The sequence below is a fragment of the Nipponia nippon genome, unplaced genomic scaffold, assembly GCF_047370975.1.
Source record: "Nipponia nippon isolate SJK-2023a ecotype South Korea unplaced genomic scaffold, ASM4737097v1 scaffold_18, whole genome shotgun sequence".
Taxonomy (NCBI): Eukaryota; Metazoa; Chordata; class Aves; order Pelecaniformes; family Threskiornithidae; genus Nipponia; species Nipponia nippon.
Genome location: NW_028262334.1, coordinates 8,222,412 through 8,247,079, shown reverse-complemented (window position 1 = coordinate 8,247,079; position 24,668 = coordinate 8,222,412). Strand labels below are relative to the sequence as shown.

At 44.7% G+C, this 24,668-nt stretch overlaps 1 long non-coding RNA gene across 2 annotated transcripts; it reads left to right on the top strand.

Annotated features, from left to right (window-relative positions):
• The first annotated feature begins 4,717 nt into the window (after window positions 1-4,717).
• On the top strand, window positions 4,718-23,581 carry LOC148056091 (uncharacterized). Of its 2 annotated transcripts, XR_015704092.1 has the most exons (5): window positions 4,729-4,789; window positions 10,700-10,753; window positions 11,430-11,535; window positions 21,676-21,805; window positions 22,003-23,581. It is a non-coding gene; the product is annotated as an uncharacterized LOC148056091 (long non-coding RNA). The 2 variants fall into 2 exon arrangements; XR_015704091.1 differs by lacking the exon at window positions 10,700-10,753 and having other exon boundaries at window positions 4,718-4,789.
• The last annotated feature ends 1,087 nt before the right edge of the window (window positions 23,582-24,668 follow it).

The following is a 24,668-nucleotide window of genomic DNA, read 5'->3' as shown; positions in this document are numbered from 1 at the left end:
TAGATGTTTATATTCTAATTTTGTCTCTGCAGGCTACACAGAGCCTTAAACTTGCAAAAGGGATTTGTGAGCAGCTTGCTTGTCAAGAACAAATACTAGTCAAAAGAAATGCAAGACTTATTGACCTGGAGTTCGCTGAACCTTCATCTTGATGCTTCCACACCACTGAGGAATCGGCTTCTCTGAAAATTAAAGTTCCCAGATTAGAATAGAAGCTTCGACAGAGGACCTGTATGGCTTTACAAATACGCATCGATTAGAGGACTTTAAAAGAGCTTTGTTAGAACAATGGGATTATGAAAAGCAAATGTTTGAGAGGTAAGAAACCAATTGAGGTCAAAGTTGATGAAAACCAGGCTTCTGAAAATATGGAATTTCCTATTTGCATTTTGGCTAAAATTCTTAACTCTTTGTCCTTACCTGTTACATTATTCATCTGGAGATAGTGACAGTGTCTGGCTGCCCTAGTCATGTTGTCAAAATGATGATATGCTGTGGAAAGAGGTGATGAGTTTCACAAAGAGCCTGGTTTCAGCCTGTGCGCCCAGTATTTATTTTGTGGTATCTGATTCAGGTTGATTTGTTGCATCTTTCAAGTTTTTATAAGTTTTTTAAGGGAGCTTACCGGAATATTTCAAGTTGATATTCTTTTAATATCTGTGTTTAATAACTATATAGCCATGACATCTTTTTTTTCCCCTGGAGAAGCATCTCTCCAAAATCAGCCCAAAGGCTTCCATGCAAAGCTAGGGCTAAATGAGCCTTTAATGGTTTTAACTTGGTTCTCAAACTTTGTGCAGCTTCAGACCTGCGCCTCCTTCCAAAGCACAAATATGAGAGTGAATGCTGAAATGAGACTTAGGACAGATGCATAGTTCCTATACAGACACGTGCGAAGGAAATGCGTTCTTCCGCTAGAGAACAGTGCGTTTTTGCACATATGTGACTGTGATGTGGATGTAAGTGTTAAGTGCTTCTATTACGTGTATACATATCCACAAAATGAGATAGAATTTTATTTAAAAGTGTATACGTAATAAAATTGCATATGCTTTTCATATGCTCAGGAAACATCTTCTGTGTGGATGGTAGTTAAATTCTTTTTAACCAATTTACTATGTAGGTTCCAAGGTTATAACTCCTATATATTTTACCTGTTTAATTACAAAGATATTTGTATGATGAGAAAACTTGGAAAACTGAGAAAACTTGTTTTGCTTACCCCATAATCTGCAGGGTTTGCTTTGATGATAGTATGTCATAATTCCTCCTGGGTGCCAGTCAAAACAAAGACTTTGCCCTGTACACAAGCAGCTCTTGTTTGGATGGCTTTGGTATTTTGAAATGTGGAGTAAAATCCAAGACAGATAATTTCCCTTCCTGTAGCTGAATAAGGATAAGGCTGAAAGCGTGAAGAATCGTTAAGCTTAAAGTAACAAAGGATTCGATCCCCGTAACGCAGTGGCACTGTATCGCTGTGCTGTATCATGAGCAGTTTAAAAGCAAAAGTAGGGGGGGAAAAAACCCATTTAGAAACCTTTCAAACTGTCAACTTTTGCTGAAAGAGGATTCTTTAGATGATGTCAGCGGTGAAACTCGATGGAAAATATTTCTTTAGCTTTTTGAAGCTAACAGAGTTAGAGTACATTTTAGGTGTGCATTTATTTTTGTATTTGTTTGTTTTACTTCCCTATGCCATTTACTTGAATTAATAGGGTATTAACTTTTTTGCCAGCTACCAGGTGTTTGTTTTAATGGTACCATTGAATTATGTCACTTCAGCTACAGTTGTTGCACTTACGTTCACTCACTGATATTTTTCTGGCTAGAAGAAAGCTTAAATTTGTCTTTTGAAGCTTAGATGGATGGACTAAACAAAGTATTCTATGAAATTATATATCACAAAAAAGACAGTCAATATTGTGAAATATTGTACCATTTACACGACTTGTTCATGGCTCAGATTCACTGAAGCAGCTGACTTGTCTGTCTTTATAGTCCTGCTTGGAGAATCAGTTGGTTGAGCCTGAGATTATGGTTATGTTTGAAGACAAGTTCAAGGCTTCTGATTTGGGATATCGATTAAAGGGGGGGGGAAAACGTGTGGGGCTGCAAACTTGGAGACCAGCCATGTGCTGCTTATCTGTGGAACCAAACTACTGCAGTCCTGGGTCGGGCTGCTGGCTCCAGCGGCGACAGGAGTGGGTTACAGAGAGGAAGCAGATCAGGGTCTTTACACAACAGCCCTTCTCTGGTGCCTTGGCACAGCTTTCTTCAGCCAGAAGTTGAAGGCTGTATGTCATACGTTGAAAGCCAGTTACTTCATTTGTCCTTTCTTGTCTGTAAAATGGGAACAAGTTTTCATTTTCTGAATTGGTTTGAGATCTGTAGATGAAAAGGCAGCTATCCTTTCAGTGAGTCTATTTTAGACAGTACTGAATCAAAACCACCCAATCTCTTGCTTGCTCTCGAGTTCAAAAATTGCTGAGAATTTAATTTTTACGCTGAGCTGCAGAGTTTTACAGCTATCTAGTAATCTGAACTAAGATTATCCACTGTCTCAAGTAGAAGACAAGAAGAATAGTGAATAGCCTCAGACAAGACACACAATGAGGTTTCCAGCAAGGTTCCTGAACTGCCTTGGGAGAGCTAATCATGTCCCTGCAGCCCCTCTTGCTATCAAACCACTATTTGTCATGCTGTAATGAGGGGACTACACCCACCGTAGAAGTGGTAAAGAGGGGAGAGCATCAGCACACACAGTGCTTCCCTGGTGACCGTCCAGCCACTGGTGTACCCAGAGCTGGGCAGGTTGCTTTGTAAGGCAGGTTGCTCTAACTGGAGGTTGAAAGGGTATCAAAAGCAATGCAAGTGCAAGCTTATTTAATCATGCAAGTGGAGGGTGAATCCCAGGAGCTGTTAAAAATACCAGCACAGAAGCAGCTTTTCTGTTGACCATTTTCCTTTGGGACCATTGTCAGTCCCAGATTATTATTTTTTTTTTCCCTAGAGCAGTAGATTGGATTTCAGGTGGACAACAGCTCTGTTTTAAAGATAGCACCGTATCCAGTGGAGTGACAGTGGGCATGCAGAGAAACCAGCTGCAGCTCGGGCTGCCCGTGGTACCCAGCTGCTGCAAAGCAGGCTGGCTGTTCAGTTTGCAACCAGGCAGGGGTGAAAAAAGGTCAAGAAGAATCTCTCTGTTCCCAGTGTCTGTCAGTAAGTAATCATGGAGATAAAAATCGCACCACTCCCTCAGCTCAACAAAAAATTTCTTTCTCTATCTATATATCCATATAACATTACAATACAAGCCTCAGGGCATCTCTTGTCCTTATCTAAACAAAAGTCTCCTCTGAAAACCTTAGTCATGCAAGTTATGGCATGAAATCACCCTTTCAGCAGAAAAATAGTAATTTTGCATCTGGAGTCAAAGGAGGACTGGCTTGGTGTACAAAGCTATTATGTTTCTCAGATCCAATCACCCTCAGTAATTTGGGAGCAACTCACAGATCAGTCTATAAGTTGTTTTTTTTTGTTTTTGTTTTTTTTTTTTTTTTCTCCAGTGCAGGTATAAATCCCACTGAAGCTGTACCTGGGTTTTTCTTTGGGTCCTGCTGGCATATAAGTTCTATGTAGTGTTATCTGCCTTCTCTGTGGAAGGCATAAGAAAAATGACAGACAGAAGAAATAAAATGGGAAGGACCTGCAAATAAATGTAAGGCTGCAACACTGGGTCATTATACTGCGATTGAAGTAAGGAGGAGAAAAGCAGCGAGTTTGCATAGGGCAACATGCTGTTGGTGCAGTTTTTGTGAAAGCACTTCCAGCTGGTGGGTAAATTAAAAATGAAAAAACTATATTGCATGTGATTATCAATTGCCACCTTTCCCCCCCCCCCCCCCCCCCCCCCCCCGATTTGGTGCAGAGGAACAGACGTATCTTCCCTCTGCATCTTCTGCTCCTTGATCCCAGTTGTCTGTGGGCCAGCACACAGAATATTTTTGCAAACCAAGGAGAGGAGGCGGGAGCTGTGTGCCCTATTTGGGCAGTGTCTGCACAGTTCTAGGTGGGCTGTGGAGGATGCGGGCAGGTAAGCAGATACAGCTATCTCCTGGGAAACAAATCTCTGTGCGGGAATCCTCTTCTAGAAAGAGAAACCTCTGTGGGTTCCTCAGTTTATGTAGCATTAACTTGCACAGTTCACATTGAAAAGGATGTTAAGAGTCCTTAAAAATAATTACATATAATGATCCTTTTCTCTGTCTTCATGCTTTAAAAATAATTTATTTGTCCTTATTAGTTCAGGCACAACGCAGAACTGAGCTGAGTCTTCCTTTAAATAATCCTGCTCTCAGCTGGTTGCATTGTTCACCCCAGTCTGTGTGAGCAGCAGTTTAGAGGCTTGGTTTCCCCTTCCTGATATAATTTAAATATGAAGCCTCTTCTATGCGTTGTCTTGAGCAGCAGCCTCTCCCCACGCAGGGTGGTGGGATGCTGGGCAGGGGTGGCCATTCTCCATCCTGGGGTGGCCGTTCTCTGAGGCAGCCCACTGCGGGAAGGGGGCTGTGCCCCAGCGCTGGCTTCTGGGGGAGGAGGAGACGAAGGAAACCCTTCTGGCTGGCTGGAAAAGAGAAGGAAAACGGTGTGTGACCTAAGAGGTGGCGGCTGTTGGCTGTAATGGCTTTTTTACTTTTTTTCATTTCCTGATACTTCCGCAGTGTGCATTACTCCATGGAAGAGATCCTGTAGTATTGGCTCCCTTCCTGCTCCAGACAGACAGTAACTGGTAAGCCTTGATTTCTTTCCTTAATTATAGTGTCTCAGTGCAAAACTTCAGGAAGATCTTTAAAATACTGCTGATTATTAAGAGCTGCACTCTCTGCTTGCAGTGTAATTGCTTGATGTTACTTCTGCCTCGCTTTTTTTCCTTCTTGGAGAGGTGAAAAGCAAGCTTTTATAGTTTTCCTATTCTTCAGATTTTAAACAATATTATATTGTTTCTGCTTTAAATGTTTACATTCCCTCTCACTGGAGACCTGGTCCCCCGCCCCCTCCTACAATCCCCAAATGCATGGGGGTTTTGAAAGTCCTGTTCATACTTCTCGCTTCACTGTTTATGATGCTGGGCAGCGATGCATTCAGATTATCACAGCACGGGTAAAATAATACCCGCTTCTTCACTTACATCCTATTACTGCACCTCAGAGAGCCTCGTCACTTAGATTACTCAGGGGAAAGGCAATGACATGCGGTCTTTTGATTTAAAATACAGACTGTTGTGTAGAGATTTGAAAGATACCCTAATTTATTTTGAAATGGCCCGTAATGTGCTGGTACTTTTTTGATTGTTTTATTAGACTGTGATTTTTTTCCGTCTAGCTTCTATTCCCCAAACCTACCAAATGATCATGATTTACTTTGGACATCTGTTAAATGCTGGGCTGTCTGGGGAACAAAGCAAGGGAGCTGCAGTCCTGATGGGAATATTGAAGGAGAGGAGTGAAACCGGCTGTGATCTCCCAACAACAGGGTAATTTGAGCCACGCAGCCTTACTGCAGTTCCTCTGGCTTGCCTGGTTTTTGCACATAAATGTGTGCATCTCTGAACATGATTAACTGCTGTTATTAAATATATTTGTCTTATTTAAGACCACCTCAAGCCTTTCCCTGAAGAGCGAAGACCTATTATTGCTTTGCTTTTTCTCAACAAGAACAAATCTGGAGCAGGAGCATTGGCAGGATGCTGGGACCTGTTTGATTCCCTCACCCACAAATGCTGAGATATATTTCTGTTTTCAGCTGTCACTATTAGTGTATTCTCAGTTCTCCTCCCCTCCACCCCCAGTTGCAGCCAGTACTAAAAAGGTTTTTTGATTGTTTCCTAGCAGTTGAAGCAAACCCTGCTGCATTTTAGCTTCCTCCTGCAGGACAGATTTACTCACTGTGGTTACCCTGTGGTTGCCACATGTTAGTTACATTAAAGGCACTGTTCCCTAATCTAATGAAACAGAAATCCATGAGATGTATAAAAACATTCCATTATTCTCCTATTTTCAAGAACATTTCCTGTTCTCCTCTCTCCCCCCTCACTCATTTAATGAATACGGGTTCAGTCTGTTGGAAGGGAGCTTTCAAACAGTGCGTATCAGGCTAGGCTGTTAAAATATACCCACCCTGTTTGGATTTCGGCCGTTGCGATAACCAGGAGCGCAGAGGTGATATTCCTGTTTGAAGAAGAATGATAAGTATTTACCTGTGAAGTACGAGGCAGTATCTAGGGTTCTTAATTGTTTGATGGCATTGCAAAAAGCACGCTGCGAGTCAATAAAAGTTTTACCTGAGTAAAGATGATTGAAGCCCTTACAAAAAGGGGCTTTAAGGGTGATGACGTTTAATGCCATTAAATACACAGCCAGAGATACTGAGATCTCTGTTTGTCTATCTGTATCCGAAGAACAAACTATAACCTGAACAGGGGTTTAGAAAAAAAGTATTAAAGACCATTTCTAAGTGCATTAAAACATCAATCCTCACAAAGTATCTAAGTAGCAGCAGATGTCTAGACACTTCAGCTATAAAACAAGCAGTGCTGTATCTCAGACTTGAAATGGTCTATGTTCTGCTTTTGCATTTATAAGTTTGTTATTGTCATAATAGGGAGTTTAAGAGCAGGGAAGGCAGGAAAGAACTTCGTTTTTTGCTTATTTTCCAAGTGGACGGATCAACTTGTGTAGGAGTGCTGAAATGACTGCAAGGGCTGGGAGCTGGAGTTGGGAGTGCTGAGTGCCTCCGACTGCTGCAACTCCCCATCGAGTCAGATCATTTTGTAGCTGGACTTCAGGATAAGGCTTAGTCAGAGATGACAACAACAGAGCTCCTTCGTGAGTCATCTACTTAATCCTGCCCCAGACAGAGGGCTCTTCCTTTTGCTTTATTAGTCTGTTAGCTCCATTGTCTTGCTGTTAGATGTGGCGGTGGTTGTTTGTTGGTTTTGTTTGTTTTCCAATCTAAATTAGGTTCTTTTTTCTGTGCTTTCAGTTGTTTTGGCAGGGGCATTTTCAGCCGTTGCAAGGATTTTCCTACCTCTGCAGGTTAGCCCTGGCTTGTGCTCTACTCAAGCAGATTACTCCCAGTCCTAAAGGGAAAACTGTCTAGGAGGTTTCCCATGAAGAAGGTGATCTAATCCATTTGAGCTGGTAAAAGACTTCTCTGAGCTTTGAAATATGCTGGACTGTGCCTTACAAGTAGTACTTGTTACTTTTATAGCAAGGTGACGATAATTTAAAGTGAGGATGATATCTAGAGGCCCGTAGGTCTGTGACCCAAGAGAAGCTCTCCTAGTAGCTGCTAGAAATTTCTATAATGAAATCCCAAACCCTGTGAGATATTCCAGGCTTTGCTGCCAACCTGAAACCTGAGTTAGGGTTATGGAGGTCTGTGAAACTTTCAAGAGAACCATGGCCAGTTTTTTGGTTTCAGCTGAGTTTCGCAGTGGTGCCGTAGATTCATTTAAATACTGAATATGTGGAAATGAGCTCCTCTCCTTCCATGTGAATGTTAATTTAGTACACTTTGTTTAGCTGCGATGGCAACACAGTTTTTGGAAGCGTTCTGTGTGCATTAGTCATCAATATCTGAGCGATGTTTCTATTGTGCTCATCTGCCAATGGTCCTAAAAAGCATCAGCAATTCATCTATTCCAGCTGGGACAAGAAAGACTGACAAACTGCAGCGCTGCATTGAAAAGCGACTAAAAATGGAATCATAGGGCATGTTTATTGTATTTTCATGACTGCAGCAGTTAGGGGCTGATTTTCTAGCATACTGCAGCATTTGGGATTACCGCTGTGGGCTGTCCTCTTTCATCCCACGGGATGACTCAGTCGGAAGTCTACTCTTCTGAAGCCCATGTGGAGGATCAGCCTCTGATAGTTGTACTGATGAGGGGGAGGGAGCTATATTCGCATCCAGCTACCTGGCTGGCGTGGTGCTGGTTTTACTTTGACAGCCTGGTGCTAGGACGACAATCCTCAGTAAAGGTGAGGAGTTACCATATGTAGCACTGAATACTCACAGGTTCAGACTGAGGATCACGTCAGGAAGAAGGATGAACTCACAATTAAGGTCCTGAGCTAGAACCTCATGAATCTGGGTTTGACTTCTGCTATGGGATTCCTGCCTGACCTTGTGCTCAAGGTGATACCAGCGGTTTAGCTTCCATCTGCAGGGTGGAAATATTATTTCTCCGTCTTCCTTTGTTTCTCTATGTAAATGATGAGTGAGGAGGGGTCTTCAATCAAGGAAACAAGAGGGGTCTCACAAAGCGAACTTTGGCTGAATAAGACTAGCTTTTGTAGTGTCTGTATCTAATAGGCTCTTCCACAGGCTGCATCAGAGCTGCTAAATGGCAGTTCCTGCCCTGAATTGCCTTGGTTCAAGCTGGTCTTTGTGAATCCCCCTTGTTCTATCACGCTTACGCAGAATGCCCTGTCCCACCAGGGTTTTGAGTGCTATTGCATTTTTGCCATCTGTTTTTCAGTCAGTCACCTTGGAGAGAGGCAACTCTTCCCTGCTGCAGCCTGTGCCCTGCCTGGTGCTCCAGCGCTGGTGCCGGTGCTGCTGATACTCCTGAGCACCTGCTCGCAGATGAGTTGATTTATTTGTAATTTGTCAAGAGGAAAACAAGGAATAAGAAAATTCTGCAGAGCAACGATGCCCTGCATCTCCTCCTGGGTAGAATTGCCTTAGCTGGCTGCTCCATCATATGCTTATGAGGAGAGGGACTGAGACTGAGAGGTTTTTAAGGTCAGCACCATCTATTCAGAGCAAGAATAGAAGGTCTGACCTTTTTCAAATGGTAAGCTTTGTCAGTGCTCCCATTGGGATTTTTCCCCAGGTGACTGCTTAAATGTCACTTGTGGTAAACCAGGGGATTGGAAGCACTACGGACTTCCCTTTCTCCTTCACGAGGCAGCACTGCGAGCTTCTAATGAGATTATATGTTTTCCTAAAGTTGAAAACACCAGAGAAGGGAATAGAAATGTATTTTTCATATCGTGTTTGTTTTGTAAAAGCCATAGTTCTTGAAGATGTCTGTTTCTTTAGCAATGCAATGCAAAAAAAAAAAAAAATTATCCTGTATAGCTACAATTAACACTGCAGCAATAACTCAGTGGCATACATTCCTTGTGTTTATTGATTAGTGAACAAGCCCCCTGGGGTTTACATTGCTTCCAACACATTTGGTTCCAGCTGAATACCTGCAGTGTGCATTGATCTAAGCGTGTGATTTCTCCTAAATATCAGCTATCCTGTCCTATTGCAGCACAGCTGTATATGTGCTATCGTACCTGTGCAAAACCAAGTGGCTGAAAATGAAAAATCACCACGAGAAAAATGAAAGGGCACCTGTTCCAGGCTCTGTTGACATCCATGAGCCCTCTCTGTCATGTTGACGTTACACCTGCATAATTCATTTGGCTTCAATAGAGCGACTTCTGATTTTTATTTGCATGTGTGAGAAGAAACTCGAGTCCCTCAGGGGCTATGGCAGCTCAGTGCTTCAAAGAATCGTGTCCCTGCTGCAGAAAAGGACCAGATACCAAAGTTCAAAGAGAATGGATGCTTCTTTCTTTACAGTTTTTGTTTTCTTTGTGAGCATGAACATTGCACAGGCATTTCCAGTATAGGTGTGGCTGCAGTAATTACTGCTTATTCTTTTGGAGGAACCTGCACTTACAAAACAGAGCAGGATATGAAAGCAGATGAACATGCTGTCTGAAAGGACCCAGTGTGACCAGCTGAAGTTCAAATGTTAGGAAGAGCGTGATGAGTTGCTTGGCAAGACGAGGGCTTCAGCATATGCTGTGCTTGGTGGGTTACTGGAAGGCGTAGGTGCCTGCTCGAAGCACCTTCCGTGGCTTAGCACGCTGGCTGAGCAAGTGCTTTATGCTGCTGCTGAAGGGACAGTGGCAGAGGCAAAGAGAGGATGGATATGAAGGAGAAGGAAGGCTATGGGGAGAGCGGTGCTAGTGCTGTAGGAGTAAGGAGCTGGATTTGTAGCAGTTCATTAGCCTCTAATCTATTCTAAAGTTGATATTGAAGTATGAAATAGCGTGTGGTAAGGAGGATGGAGAGATGCAGACAAGCTTTCAAACCAGCGTTGAGGTGTGGGCTAATTCTGCATTTCTATTCATAGTTGCATAGCTGAAAGCACAGGCTGCATGTGGAAGAGTGAGAAAAGGCTGATAAGCAAACCAAGGAGCATTAATACATCAGTAATGGGGAGTCTCTTCTTTTAGCTGCATGTTGTGTTAGTCCTCACCAAGCATAAAGATTCCCCACAAACAGTGCTGCCTTGGCTTTCCTCTGTCACGGCCTAACCCAGACCTTGCTAGGAAGGGTCATGTTGCGAGGACTCTGGCTGTGCTGCTCTGGACACGAAGTGGACTGGTCCTACTAACTGCAGAGCTGCTCCGTCAGGGCTCCAGTACCTGAGCGGCCCTTGTTATAGCCCAACAGGGATGAGCTATGGACCTCACAAGTTCTCTCCCAACTCTACTTTTCTATAACTTAAGAAAAAGTGTCCCTTTCCATTTGCTCTTGGGGACATGGTCTCACTACAACTGTTTCCTGCAAAGACCTGAAGAAATGTCTTACTTTTTCTAAAATGCAGCTTTTCTTTATCTTGTGCTAGGTTTTAATGAATACTGCAGCAGCAGTAGTGCAGGAGGCTGCGGCAGGACTGCAGGTGAGGGTCTGAGGATGTTAAGGGACAGGGCTGAGACTTTGGTGGCAGGAGGCTTGGGTGCAGAAAGCGAGGAGGGTTTCACCCTGAGCTCGCTCAGCCCTGCTCACCCAGAGCAATCACAGCTGTTGCTCTGGAGTGTGGAATAAGAAGCAGTCTCCAAGGTTCATTAGGCCCTCGCCTATTAAGGGCTTTAAAAACTAGGGTCAGGACCTTGAAACAGATCTGCAGGCTGGGAGTGAGCGGAGTATGTGTGCTATCTGTGCAGCGAGGGGAGCGGTTTTGGTTCAGCTCCAAGTGGATCAGTGCCTGTGGTACAAAACCACCTGGAATTAATTGAAAGCACTGGTGGCCATTTTCAGCAGAGAGGCAGAAGCAGGCTGAGAGACTGGGAACACGCTGCCCTTATCCCCTGGTTACACTGGCGGAGGCACGTGTGGGAGGTTTACGCTGACACTTCCCACACTGTATGTGCTTTGTGAACTTTCATTCCCAGGGCTGTCAAGACAAAGTCTTTCGTTGCAATTACGGATATGTTTTATTTTCTTGTAACAGAGTTGCACGCATTTATTTTCACTCTAACCGTACTGTCCCAACAAGAAGGCACTGCTTAGAATGATGACAGCTTCTTAACATTCAAATGCTGCTTTTCTGCTCTTACGTACCTCTCTTTCCATAGGTGACGTGCACGGCAGGTAATCGTGTGGGATACAGAACTCTACTCTTCAAACCTATGGGGATGAAGCCTACCAGAAAACTGTCTCAGGTTTGGCCAGGGTTTCAAGGTGAATTCCAAATGTCATTAGAAAGATTTGTTGGTTTGTATCCGATGAACACTGTTCTTTGTTTCCTTTCTATTCTTTGGCTTATGAATATGAAAGAATATCTAGTGAAAAGAATACTTGTTCACAGCTGAGGCCTTTTGGTGGTCCCTTAAGGAAGGCTCCATGCTCTTTGCTGATGAGGCCATTGATATTTTAGCATATGGAACAAAGTTAGGACGCTCTGGATATTTATAAATGTAATCAAGGAGAATATCCAGATGTCCTGTACTTTATTTGAGAAGTACAACTAAGTACAAATAATAAAATCAATACATCCTAGCATTGATTTTTGCTGGCCTCAGAATCTTGGAGGAGATGAGGGACTTCCTGCTCCAGGAGGGAGTCACGGCTGGAAGCCAGGTGGGACAATAGCTGCAAGTCTGAGGAGGGTAAGGTGGAGAAAGGACGCGTTAGTCAATGTGGAAGAGGAATTGATTGCAACTTGCATTACGAAAGTAAATTTAAGAATGAAGACTGACCCGTGCTGAGATGCAACTCCTGTTGCGTTGTGTGCCTTGATGCGGGGGGGGTGATGTGGCAAAACAGGGTTTATCGTGCCAGTGGCAGAAGAAGGAAGCCTCTTGGTTCCAGCTCTGTCAATGGACTGTTGATGGGCATGGGCAGTCTATTCTCCTCCAGATTTTTAGTTCTTTGACCTACTCTGTCCTCCCAGCATCTCCTCTGGCTTTTTGTCAGGCCACACTGTTCCTGCAGGAGAACTTTGATTTGCCTTTTCTCTGTGGAGCTGGGCCTTTCCTCTCTGCCCTCCACTTCTAGCAGTTCTTGCAGAACACCCCTGGTATCACTGAACTTTCTGACCAGGACAGAGAGATCTCTCACCTGCCAGTGCAGCCAGTTTTCCCGGTGCTGAGGCTCCTGTTTCAATTAGAGCAGGTTTTTCCATGTGCAATGTGATGATGTCTGGATGAAATCTGGGACTGCAGCTCATACATATACAGATATAGCTGCTGGACCAGTAATTCTGTCTCCTTTTCAGCTTATAAGACATAGCTCTAAATTGAATCTCAGAAAAAGGAGGTTCCAGGTCCAAGAAGTAGGGTAATGATTCAGAATTGTTTTTTCCCTGTTTTGTGCTGTTCCACCCAGGTGCGGTGATTTTCTCCTCGCTGCAGAGGAGGCAGGGGCTATGTTCTTCAAGGGGAAATTCCAGTTTGGGGTAATGCAAATGAAAACACCATGTGTGTCCTTTTTCATTCAAATTACATACAAAAAATTGGTGATACGAGACATGAGCAAAGGCAGAACAGAGCCTAGAGTCTTTAATCTTTAAAATCTATTTTACATGATTAAAAGGATCCTGCCTGGAGAAAAGCAAGACTGGCTATTTATATCTCCATTCCTCTCCCCCCTGCCCCCCCCCCCCCCCCCTTTTTTTTCCCAGAAAATACTGCACAGTCTTTCACATCTGAAAGACCACGGCTGGCTGCCATTAATTTTAATGCTAAATCCTCATCAGCATTTCAAAACATTATGAAAATGTCTAAGAAACTGTCTTCTAGTAGCTTGAAAATATTGCAGGCAGCAACCTAAATAATACTGTAAGTGCCCTGGTAAGTACAAGAGCACATGCTGGAAAGGAAAAGAGAAAAATAAAAGGCTTTAGACCACCAAGCAAACGTCAGTTCTACAAAGCAGGCATAAATGGATTGCAGGATTTCATGGATGCTGAGAGTTTGAATTACTGACTGAGCTACACCTCACTTACAGAAAATATGGTTTTCTTTTTTAGAGAACGCATCAAATATTGAATGCTACTGTTTGCTGTGCAGCCTGCTTCCTGGACAAGTACATAAATAACCTTACATGTAGGGTTCTGTTTAGGCCGACAAATGCAATTAAATGAGTGGAATATGGCCAGGACCCCGATATTGGTGCTCTATTACACTGCGTTGGTGAAGATGATGGATGCCAATTAAACTGAAATCAATGGTCATAGGTTAAAAAATGATGTTTCTGATCAAAGCACTCCTTCAGCAAAGCATTAAACCTGTTCTAAACTTAAATACACATTCTTAAGCCCTGCTTAAAATTGAGCATGTGCTTAAGTAACTTTCTGCTTAGGGAAGGGCTGGACCATGCATTTTTGGTTTTATTTTTTTAATTGGGAATATCCATGCTTACCTAGTTCTCTATGGATAGGTTTCATCGAGACAGTTAGGCATATGCCAAATTTCACTGGGGTTTCAGGACATGCTAGTGCTTTCTCAGGCACGTTTGTATTTATAGTGCTCCAGCAGGCTCGGGAGTCTATATAAGGATTTCAAAAGCTCGTGCTATTTCTGCTTTCATTGACGATGCGTTCACTGAAGCTCTACCCTGCAGCGGGTTGGCAGCAGAGGGCTGACGAGTGGTCCTTCTCCCGTGGTAGTAAGTGGGATGTTGCCAGTTGAGGACAATTATCCGTATCGTTAGTTTTGCAATAGCAATTTTTTTTTTTCTGCTTTGGGGAATATTTTTAAAGATTGCCAAGTCTTTCTGCTTTTGTAAAGATTAAAGTGAACTTTTTACCCTTCTCTTTTTGAGATCTGCAAACCTATAGCCCCATTTTAATAAAAAATAAAAAGAAAAAGAAAAAAGAAGACATATAATTTTTCAAGGGGGAAAATAAACCTTATTGTCTTTCCCAGTTCACTTAGGAACTGTGACAAGAAAATAGAGTAAAAAATCTCAGTTTTGGTGGGGAATACTAGGGTTTGGGGGAAAATGTAGAGTCAAAAACGAAGGCAGAAATGGGAAACTTTCATCAGCCCCTGTGCTGCTTTTTCTCTCTCTGATTAAACATCAGGTTTAAGTATCATCAACAATGTGAATTCTGAAGAATACAAGAGAATGCACTTCAGGTTAGAAAGCCTGTCTTTTACTCAGGTATTTAAAAAAAAAAAAAAAGAAGCCACTAGACTATTCTTGAAATAAATCACTGAGAGGGTTAGACAGAGGCTGGAGGTGCACACTACATTTTTCATTGCCAGCTCCTTGTAGCCAGGTACGTTGTCAGGACCAACCTTGGAAAAGCACTTCTCTCTTCTCCCTGCATAGCTCTCCATGGTGGCATCGTTAATGCTGATGGCTATAATTGACCACAAAGAGCAGACCTTTAGTCCCTACCCGATCTTTCAGAGTGTTTATACGCTGCGAGCCTGACCACACAGCAGACTAATGAGCATTACACTTGACAAATATTGTCATGCCTAAACAGGAGATAGTGCTTCTGCGAAGACAAGCAGCAAGCCTGGGGGCATGTCATGCTCAAATAGGAAAGTTAAGAATTAATATTAATTCTCTTCCACTCATAGGGGCCTGATCCAGATCCCTAATGTCAGTTAAGTCTTTCCACTGTGAGATTTGCATCTCTCCTATGAAGCAGCCCTTTAAAATACAATACAACCAAATAGTATAATAATAAGTTTGACAGTAATAACAGATGATGCAGTTAAAAACTTCTTTTTAATTAGGATCAGGACTGTTCCAGTAGCTGGACGAGGTACCGATTTGAGATTAAAAAACCCAGGTCCTAATTCCTTCTAGGTTTAAATATCCAGAGTCTTGATATGTGTTGGATAGCACTCCAAATTTTATGTGCTAGAGCAAAACATGGTGAGCAATTTAGAAGAAATGAGAACCTGTGATTTTTATTTGCATTGAGCCTGTCATGTGAAACGCTGCGTGGCTGCTGTATGCAGTTTGCATGCAGAGCTTTGGGGGAAACCCTGCTCTGTCCCACACCAAGTCTGCTCATAAATCCTGCGTTCATAAGTCCGTGTTGCCGAGCTGCCTTTCCCCTGTCTACGGATGTGCATTTTTCTTGATTATAAACAGCATGAAAGTTTTAATGGCTTTTTGAGGTTCTCTTTCTAGAGGCTATAATTTATTTTTATTTTATATAATTTAAAATAGAGAGCAGTTCTTGTGAAATGAATGGGATTACAAATTATGCTTGCATCTAAGTATCTCTTTGGTCTGTTTATCTGGTGTCTTGGCCTCACTGTGGATTTTTTTTTTTTGTTATAGCTTGCCATGGTTTACTCAACTGCTGTCTCCTTTTCACTTTTTTCTGACAAAATCCTTTATAGCAGGTAAAGTCAGATATTCCTGAAGTTTTGGGCTAAGTTAAATAACTTTGTAATACTGCACACGAACGTGATGCTAAACAGAGGGGGCAGCCAGGTTTCCAGCCTGCTGCTGGGAGCAGGATCTGCCGTGCTGGTGCTTGCTTTTTGCTTTGCAAACTTGCTTGTGCTCAGAAAGCTTCTGACTACCTTTGCTGAACAGCTGAGTCAGCTGGACTTTTCGGGGTGCTCTCCTGGTCCACTCTCCTCTCCCTGGCCCTGGGCGCATCTGAGACCAGCATTGCCCGAGCGTGGTTTTTTAAGTATCTGGGTTTGTGCACTGTACAGATCTCAATTCTGGTTTTTTATCATCTCTCCTCCAGGTCTGAAGTGCACCACTGCAACTGCGTGCTCTTGACTAACTCCTGCAGGCGTGCTGGCTGCAGGCAGAGGTCTGATGCTCGCTCCGGGCTTTCGGCACCCGCTGCCTGGAAGTGCTGCCTTTGCGGGCTGCCTTCGGGCCAGGGCTGGAGCCGCGTTCCCGGCTGGGGAGGGCAGCTCTGTGCTGACTTGCTGCTGGTTGGAGACTTGTGCTTTAGCAATGCCATCTCGTAAGGCAAAGCATTGCTGATCATTGCTGTCACCAGATATTCATCTAGGTCAGCAGAACGCAGCCAGCCCCACTGAAACGGGAGGGAGTGTGCCACCAGACTGCCACTAAGTCCTTTGGAAGATTGTCCTGTTGACAGGAGATGATTTACTGGAATACATATCCAGGGCCAAGACAAAGTGAGCCAACTGATGCAAGTGCATCTCGGTTTAGGTCAGGCCTAAATGCAGCCCAGCGTATTTGCCTGCCTTGACTGCAAGCAGTGCTTCAGCTGCTGGTGCAGAATTGCTTGGCAGCAGTGTGTGAAGGCACAGTCCTGAGCCGCAGCGAGCGCCCGGGCTCGCCAGCGCTGCGTTGGGCGTCCGGGGGTTCTGTGGCATCCCTCTCTCAAGCAAACCTCACGTGCTCAGTAAATCCCTCTAGGACAGATGTGATCCTTTGCATAAGGATCTGCTAATTTTGTGTTCAGAATCTTTTGGGCTAAACAGAAAAAAAAAAAAGGTAGTTTATTATTTAAAAGAGTGAGGACTCTTCCTTTGCAGTGCTGGAAAGCAGGTGCAGGGAATGCTTTCCACCAGCCTTGCTTCCCTGTGGGAAGGACATACTCAATGCACCCATCACAGCCCCCAGATCCTCGGGAGACATGGCCAGGCCCCCGGGCCACACTGAGAGGCGCACAGTGTGCGGTAATTGAGCTGTGCGTCCTCTGAGGACTGGCTTGATCCATGATGTTTGCCGTCAGCAAGATCCCAGTGGGAACCGCTGCAGACATGTCAATGTTCTGCCGCCTCTGCAGAGAGGCTCTAAGCTGCCAGGGCAGTTTTTTGTCTCAATATCACCTAGTTGCTTTCACCTGTGTACTATTAAACTGTTAATGTATCAGGGGAAAAACTCATCCAGGAGAGTGTATTAGGAATACCTAAATGAGGTAGCTGTGTTATCCTCAGCAAAATATTATTGTTATTAAATGTTCCCACCAGATAGTTGGACAGCTTGCATTACAACTGCAGAGCTAACATTTCATTATAGGAAGATATATATTCATAATGGATTGCAATTTACCAAAATACACAGAGGGCCCCAGATTTGTCAGTGTGCATTTGCTCTGCAAGAAATACATCTCACTAAAAACCAGATGTCAAAATTAACAGTAGAGCTTTCGCAATGTAGGGAAGAAAGCTGACGTTTCTGAGCTGGCTGTCCAGCTGTGTTAGCGGCGTCAGGGAGCCTTTGTGTTATTAAGTACAATGTTTAGCAGTAGAACTGCATTAGGAGTTTATTTAAATTATAAGTGGTGGGAAATCACTATATTGTGTTGGTGGCAACAATTGCAATCAGGTGGGATCCTGGATCCCCTCCTCCCCCTGGTATTTTCTCTCTTGCCATTCGTTTGCCATGTTCCCATATAGCAAAATTTCAAGCAGTTGTAAGAATTACTTCAGTTCTGAGGAAACTGCTGGGGAACGTTGTCAGGGTCACGTTTTGGAGAGGGATGAGGGAGACAGGCGTTTGAAAGCTCTTGTAAATGCCTGAGTAACTGTTCTGAAATGTAAATTATTGATTCATACTCTCCTGTTTTCTAATGTGCTTTATCTTCCTGGTAATTTAACCTAGTTTTCAGGGTGTTTGTTATCTGTAGCTTTCTAGAACATGCATTACCCATGTATTTTATCTCATCTCTTTCTCCTGTTTTTAGATGTTAGCTAGTGAGTCAGGGCACGGATTAGCTTGACTAATTTGTTGGCATAGTTTTCTGTCAGGGGAAAACGGGTGCACATTTTAAAAAGTAAAGATAATTAACCATTGGAACAACACAAGCACTAGTGGATTCTCCAGTACTAGCAATAGCAATGTCAGGAGGTATGTTTTCCTAAGAGATGTCTCTGGTTTTCCACCGGCATTAATTTTTGGAAGCCCTGTGGCCTGTAGTACATGGAAGATGGGTGATCTTGATGGTCTATCATGTCTTAGGAGTTCCCAAACCTGGTGCTTGGGCACTGGGTTTGGCTCTGTTCCTGCTTGTGCAGAACGGGAGGAAGGGTTTGGTCCCACAGGCCAGGTCCGTGCCTTGAGGAGTGTGTGTTACGGAGCTGGAGATGTGTATCTCAGGTCACATCAGACTAGGGACAATAAATTACTTGCGAAGTGGTGGGTAATCTTGGCTCCTGGAAGGCTCCTGGGGTCTCTGATCACTGATTGAAATGTGAATTGCAATCTCGCGGAGCCTCCAAATGTACTCGCTAGAGCAGACACTGCATCAAGGGGTGCCGATAAGGCACTAACCTGCTCCCTGGGGAGATGCGAGAGGGAAGCTGCTCTGGGCACCCTTTCTGGGGTGCTGCTGCGTGCAGGGGTGCAGCCTCTGGGAAGAGCATCCCCTCCCTGCTGGGCTGAGAGGCAGGACAGGGCCAGGCACCCAGGGGAAAAAAGGGATGCAAATATGGGAGACGTGCTCTCAGGGCACCCTGTGGGAGTCAATATCCCACTGATAATAAGACTTAGTGTATTTATCTGTGGGTGCTGTCCTGGTCCTGGCCACTTGTATTAGATCATCCCCAGAGAAGTGGCCTCGCTTTGTCGGGTGGGGAAGCAACACCCCCTTGTACAGGCAGAAGGAAGCGCTGACTTACCTGCGGACGAGGGAGATACTCAATTTCAAGGCAAGGTCATATTTCCTGCGTAAAATCCAGATAGACAGAGATTGCTGTTGACCCCAGCAGCATTATGTGACCTTATCTACCACACAGATATTTTCCTGAGGTTTCCTATTAGAGAGGCGGGCCTGCGGCTGGAAGGGCGAGCGTGGGGGCGATGCTGAGGTTCGAACCCACCCGCGCTGAGCAGAGGTGGCTGGCGGGGCAGGTACGAGGCGCTGTGCGTGGCCGCCTGGGAGGAACATCTAGAGGAAAACAGCTCCCCAAAGGCCGGGGTAGAGATGCTCAGCTCTCTTCAGTAAATCACTTGGGCGTGATCTCGAGCATCTATTGCGATGTTTTGCTGAACTGGGGCCCAGCAGAGGAAGAAGTCCTTAGGCAAATCACAGTGTATAAATACCTCTGCTGCGAGTGTAACGGAGGCCGCCGCGCTGTCACACAACGCAGTCAGCAATAAAGAGGTTCCTGAATTAGAGAGAATCTCTGCTGTATTTCAGATGTGACTGAGCTACATGTACAAAATGTCCTTTGAAATAGCAGCTGTGTCTGCGTTATCTTCCTCTGAGAGATAAGCAATTATGAGAATGTTATAATGATTTCTTTAAAAAAAAAAAAATGTTGGGTCTAAACAGCGATTGCTTTTTAGTGCAGGAGATATTTAAACATCAGTACCTTGAACTGATTAAAAAGAGCTGTACTGATAATGCAATTTTGTAGCTTGTGATTTGCACTGAATGGCACAATGAATCATGATGAAAGGCTGGAGAGGAGATTTCTGATGGGACCTTCCGCTGCGCTGGTGGCTCTGAGACGGTGTGTTCATTTCACAAAGAAGTCTGCGCTTGTATAAATCTTCTCATTGCTGGGGCCAGCCAGAATTAATGCTAGAGTGGTTTCAGTAGCGTGTTTTTATTCGTTAATGGTGAACATGGGAATACCTTGCTCTGCTGAAGGGCCTCTTAGGAAAGCCGTGTTTCTAAGGGATACTCTGCATTCCTCTGCACGCTGATGTTTTCTGTACTTCTACTTTGAATTTTGAATATCAGACATATCAAATTTGCATTTCTCCTGGCTGTTTATTAGTCATAGCAATTAAATATATTTTTCAGACTTTCCCAAATGCAAAATAGATTTCTTCCACTTGGATAGCTAACCACTAGAAAACAAAATCTCCCAACTAACAGGTAATATCAGTGAATTCTTGGATTGTAGAAGAATCTGTATCATCTCGAATCACCGGGCAATTTATTTATTCAAGCCCTCTTGGAATCTGTTCCCTTGCAGCACGTAACTCTAGTGCCATTTCATGAGTGAGGTTAGCTGAGAGACGCTTAGGGCGTGTGTTCATGTATCTAACGGGCAGTGTCAGGATGCACGCTGCTGTGAGCAGACGGAGCAGTTACCAAGCCGAGCTGGACTCTCGCACTCGGTTCTTTTAATTCCTTTTTTGCACTGTGTGTAAAAAAGCAAAGGAAAAACCCGAAAGAGGGGGTTCGGTCCAGCGTGCCTCTGGGCTGCACTCTGAGCATCATTAACTTCACTTCTGCTTGAGGTGGCAGGCAGGTCTGGAATCCTTCCGTACCCTGGCTCCTGTAATTAGTCTGCTACCTCCGCAATGGGGTCTCAACTGTCTAAATCCTTGTCTTCCAGCAAGTACTGACAGCCCCCTCGTGTTAAGTTTTGTAAACACTAATTTGTGACATCTCCTGTGGCTTAAATCAAAGCACTCAAGTAAAAGTAATAATACCACTGTTAAAGTGAATGTTACAGAAGAAAATGCCTGTCACCTGACACTAAATGGATATGACACCGAGCGTGTTTCAGGAGACGTTTCTAACGAGGAGGCGCTGGGGGAAGCAACGCCGCTTTTGCAGCCCTGAAGCTATCGTCGGCTCTGTGGCCCGCTTGGCAGAAAACAAAAAGGGAGAATATTGCTTATTTCAAGTCTGTTTTGCATTTTGCTCAGGTGCACATAAAAGGAGGAGAATGACCTGGCTCCTGCAAGTCTTTGTTTGACTTGCAGCTGTGCGATCTGCTGATGCATCCGATCCAAGCGACCAAAGCCCTCCTTGTGCTAGGTGCTGTACAATCAGGGGACGCACAGCTGTCTCCCTGTCCCATAAAACTTGCAGTTTAGCAACCAGGGCAGACTATTACCTGAAATTATGCCTAGAATATACAGCTCTTTCCTATTTGCCTCTTTTTTTTTTTTTTTTTTAATCGGCCTTTTTGTCATCTTTTCATATTCACACTGGTTAAATTGAATGTATCATTCCTTCTTTTCCTTTGTAATGCCCTAAACTCTGTTGTATTATATGAACTTTTCATGTTTGGCAATACTGGAAACAATAGAAACCCTGGCACCAAAACTGCACTGTCACACTGATGTTAATTTTCAAATAAATTTCTGTAAGCGTTCATAACATAACCATAGTAGGGACTTTCAAGCTGGTAGCTGAGCTGGTTGTACCCATCTGTTTAAGCATGTTAAAGGATAAAGCAAACCTCTGTCAACATATAAGGAGCCCAAGCAAACTGGGAAAGCAGGCAGGATTGTCAGTAAGAGAAACATCACGTTGTGTAAATTCCCATCCCAGGGGAGGAGTAGGAAGCCAGGGAAAACGCCCGAAGGTGGTGCCTGTGCGTGAACTCTAGGCTGGGAGTGGATGGGTATCACCGCTGGGTGGTGGGTGCCTCTGGGTGTCACCAGCATGGGACCTTGCCAGGTGGGCAGTGGTCTTGTGCTGAGGTTTTCTGTCTTTTTCCACAGGCATTTGTCTGAATCCGCACAATCTAACGGTGTGGAGCGCAGGACCAGAGTGGGAGGGAGAGAGTGGAGAGCAGTTAGGAGAAGAGGTGATGCCCAGGGAGCAGTCTGCGCAACTCGGCTGGAGCTGATGGTAAGAGGTGAAGGCAGGAATGCAAGAAACGCCTCTGCGTCTGCAGTGTGGGTGGAGGAGGTTGTCTTGCTTCGTGTGAACCATGAGTGCACTTGGGCCTCCTAGAGACATCGATGGGCAGTGAATGCACAGAGGTGCGTGGCAAGTTGAACATAGCTGGACCCTGGGGAGGCTGTTTCTTCTCTTACTTCCCCCAGGTTGCCCAACGTGTGCTATAAGGAGCCAGCTCCCCCGCTCGCCATGATGCCCTGCGCTGGAAGGAAGCGGCTGCTCTGTGGAGCTGGTGGAAAGGCGCCAGCGCTCACCAGCTGCAGCCCTGGCCCACGCTCCGCTTCCGCAGAGCGGCCGTCGAGGCGAGCTGCCGCGGAGCGCGTCGGGCCGGGCACAGCTGGCCTTGGTGGCACACTGGCAGCTCTGCTGACGGGAATCACGGCAGCTCCCTCCGGTCAGCACAACCGCACTAATTTCCGCTAGCGAGAGGGTTTGACCTTGCGGAGCTGCTCACGAGTCCAAGGCTTGGAGCTGGGGCGCAGAAGAGAGCAGTGCTGCACACTGGCCAGCTCTTCCTCCTAGTGTTCAGTAATCCCTTATTAAAAGGTTGTAAACCTGGGCAGGTGCCGTAGTGTCAAGAATGTTTTTAACATCTTTCTTTTATTTCCTTTCTAAGTTTGTTTTTGTTTTTTTTTTTTTTAACACTTTTTTGATTTCTCTATTCCCTGTATGGTTAGGGGAAACCCAGTCTAGCAAGTCTGAATGCTTCTACCATGGAAATATTTAGTACCAGCTCTGGCATATTTATGTTGGCTCCCTGATTAGACAATGTGCCAAGCTGTCCTTTGTGGCTTTAATTATCGCAACTTCAGGCCAGCGTTGCCTGCTTACAGCATAATCCCACAGCCTAGAGTGAACCCTGAAAATGCTTAATTAAATGGCATTCCACAACAGATTAAGGAGTCAGAAGCCCAAGATAAAGAAAAAGAGAGACTGTGACCATAGGAGTAGCAGGTGCTCTTCCCTTTCAGGATAATGCTCCTGACAGGGACCGTTTCATTTTGAGCACGTTAAAAAACCGACATTAATTGGTGACGGTTTAGGGTCTGCACTTGGCTTCTTGCATTTTCAGTGCAAAGTGATTCAGAGACATCTCATCTTGGGCTGGTGTACGGAGGGGCTTTGTGGACTCTCGCTGATTTACATCATCATTCGACTGTCTCCGTAACTGTGTGTGAGTTACGGCCTGATCACCAAGGCTGCTCCTGTGAGCAGGTGCTGCCTGCCAGGTCGCAGAGCGTGGCCTGCGGTTCAGGTGGCGCTGTGCCAGCTTCCCCCAGCCCGGAGCCTGGAGAAGGGCTGCGGGATGGATACCCTCGAGCAGCTTTCACAGCAGTGACCAGGCACCTTGCGCGCTTTGTGTTGGGCACCTGGATGAGGCCCTTTGGCAAAGTTGGTGGATGTCTTTGCTGCTTTGCAGTTCTGAAATCCAGGGTGAGCATCGGGGTCAGGCACCAGAAATCAGTTGTGTTTTATTATTTTTAAAAAGAAAACCAAAACCACCTCTCTCTGTAAAAACTAGCATGCAGTTATTGGGAACAGACACGATCAAATTGTCTTAGGGAGTGTCCCTGGGAGCCAAAGCCTATGTCTAACTACAGAAGATCAGCATGCAAATACAAACGCTGTAGGTAATGTTACATTGCACAGATTAGAGCTCAAATCTTCAGTAAATCTGTTCAGAGCAAGAAAATGACAGTAAGTGGGGCGTGTGCAGCCCACCGAGCACATCTCATTCAAAGGCCCATCTGTAAAAGCAGTTATTGCTAATATTGTGTTTTATCATATTATTCTGCAATTATTTGCTCCAACAACTCCCTTGTCTTGGCTGAATAAACTGGCTGTGCAGAAGCTGACCTGGAGTGATTTCTTCTTTACAAAGAGAAGTGGATCACGGCTGGGTGTTGTGACATTTCCAGAGGTTTGGTTTGTATGTTTTGTGTCCTCCTTCGGTCCTATAACATCATTTCAGCAATTAAACTACAGGAGGGGGGGGTGAATAAATTAATTAAATATTAATTATAAAATTAATTAAATTATAAAAATGAATAAATGAATTAAATGTCTGGGCTAACACAGGGACGGTCAGTGGGGGAAACAAGAAGTAGAAGGCCTGGGTGAGGGTGGTGCGGGTGGTGGGTGGGCGGCGATGGGGCAGGCAGCGGGTCTGCCTGGGGTTTCACCCCGCAGAGGGCTGGAGGTGGCTGTGAACGCCTCTGCCTTGTGCCTCTGGAGACCTGAGCTTTAACTATCTTATCTTACAAGTGAAAGGAGTTTGGTGGTCCCAGCATAATCCCCAGTGCATATTTTGTCCATGTTACAAAATGTACCACATGCTTTGACACAACTGAAAGCTTCGGGTGCATAGAGGCAAGGATTTTTTATATTTGATAGCAGAAGCAAGGTGGATTATTGCTAAACTGCATCAGCTAAGCTGTGCGAGGAAGTGTAGCACATCGTTTCCCTATCTCTGAAATGGGGAAGATTTTTTTGCTGAGCAGGGCTATTCAGGTGGTGAGCTTTTAGCACGAGGACTGTCTCTCACTGCAGCTCAGAGGCTGCACATGCTTGCTGCCCGTGCTTCATCCCTCGCCCCGTGACTGGTCCCGATGGGGTGCAGAGCAGCAACCTGGAGCATCTACGAGCATCAGACCTGCCCTAAGCCTGCTCTCCACTGGGGTTCATCTGCACCGCTGAAACACTTTTACAGAGAGCTGTCATCTGCCTGAATGCTCCATGACTTTACCCAGCACAGCGCATTTACCAACATTAACATTTATCATCTTCTATTGCAGCTTTCCTTTTTGCAAAC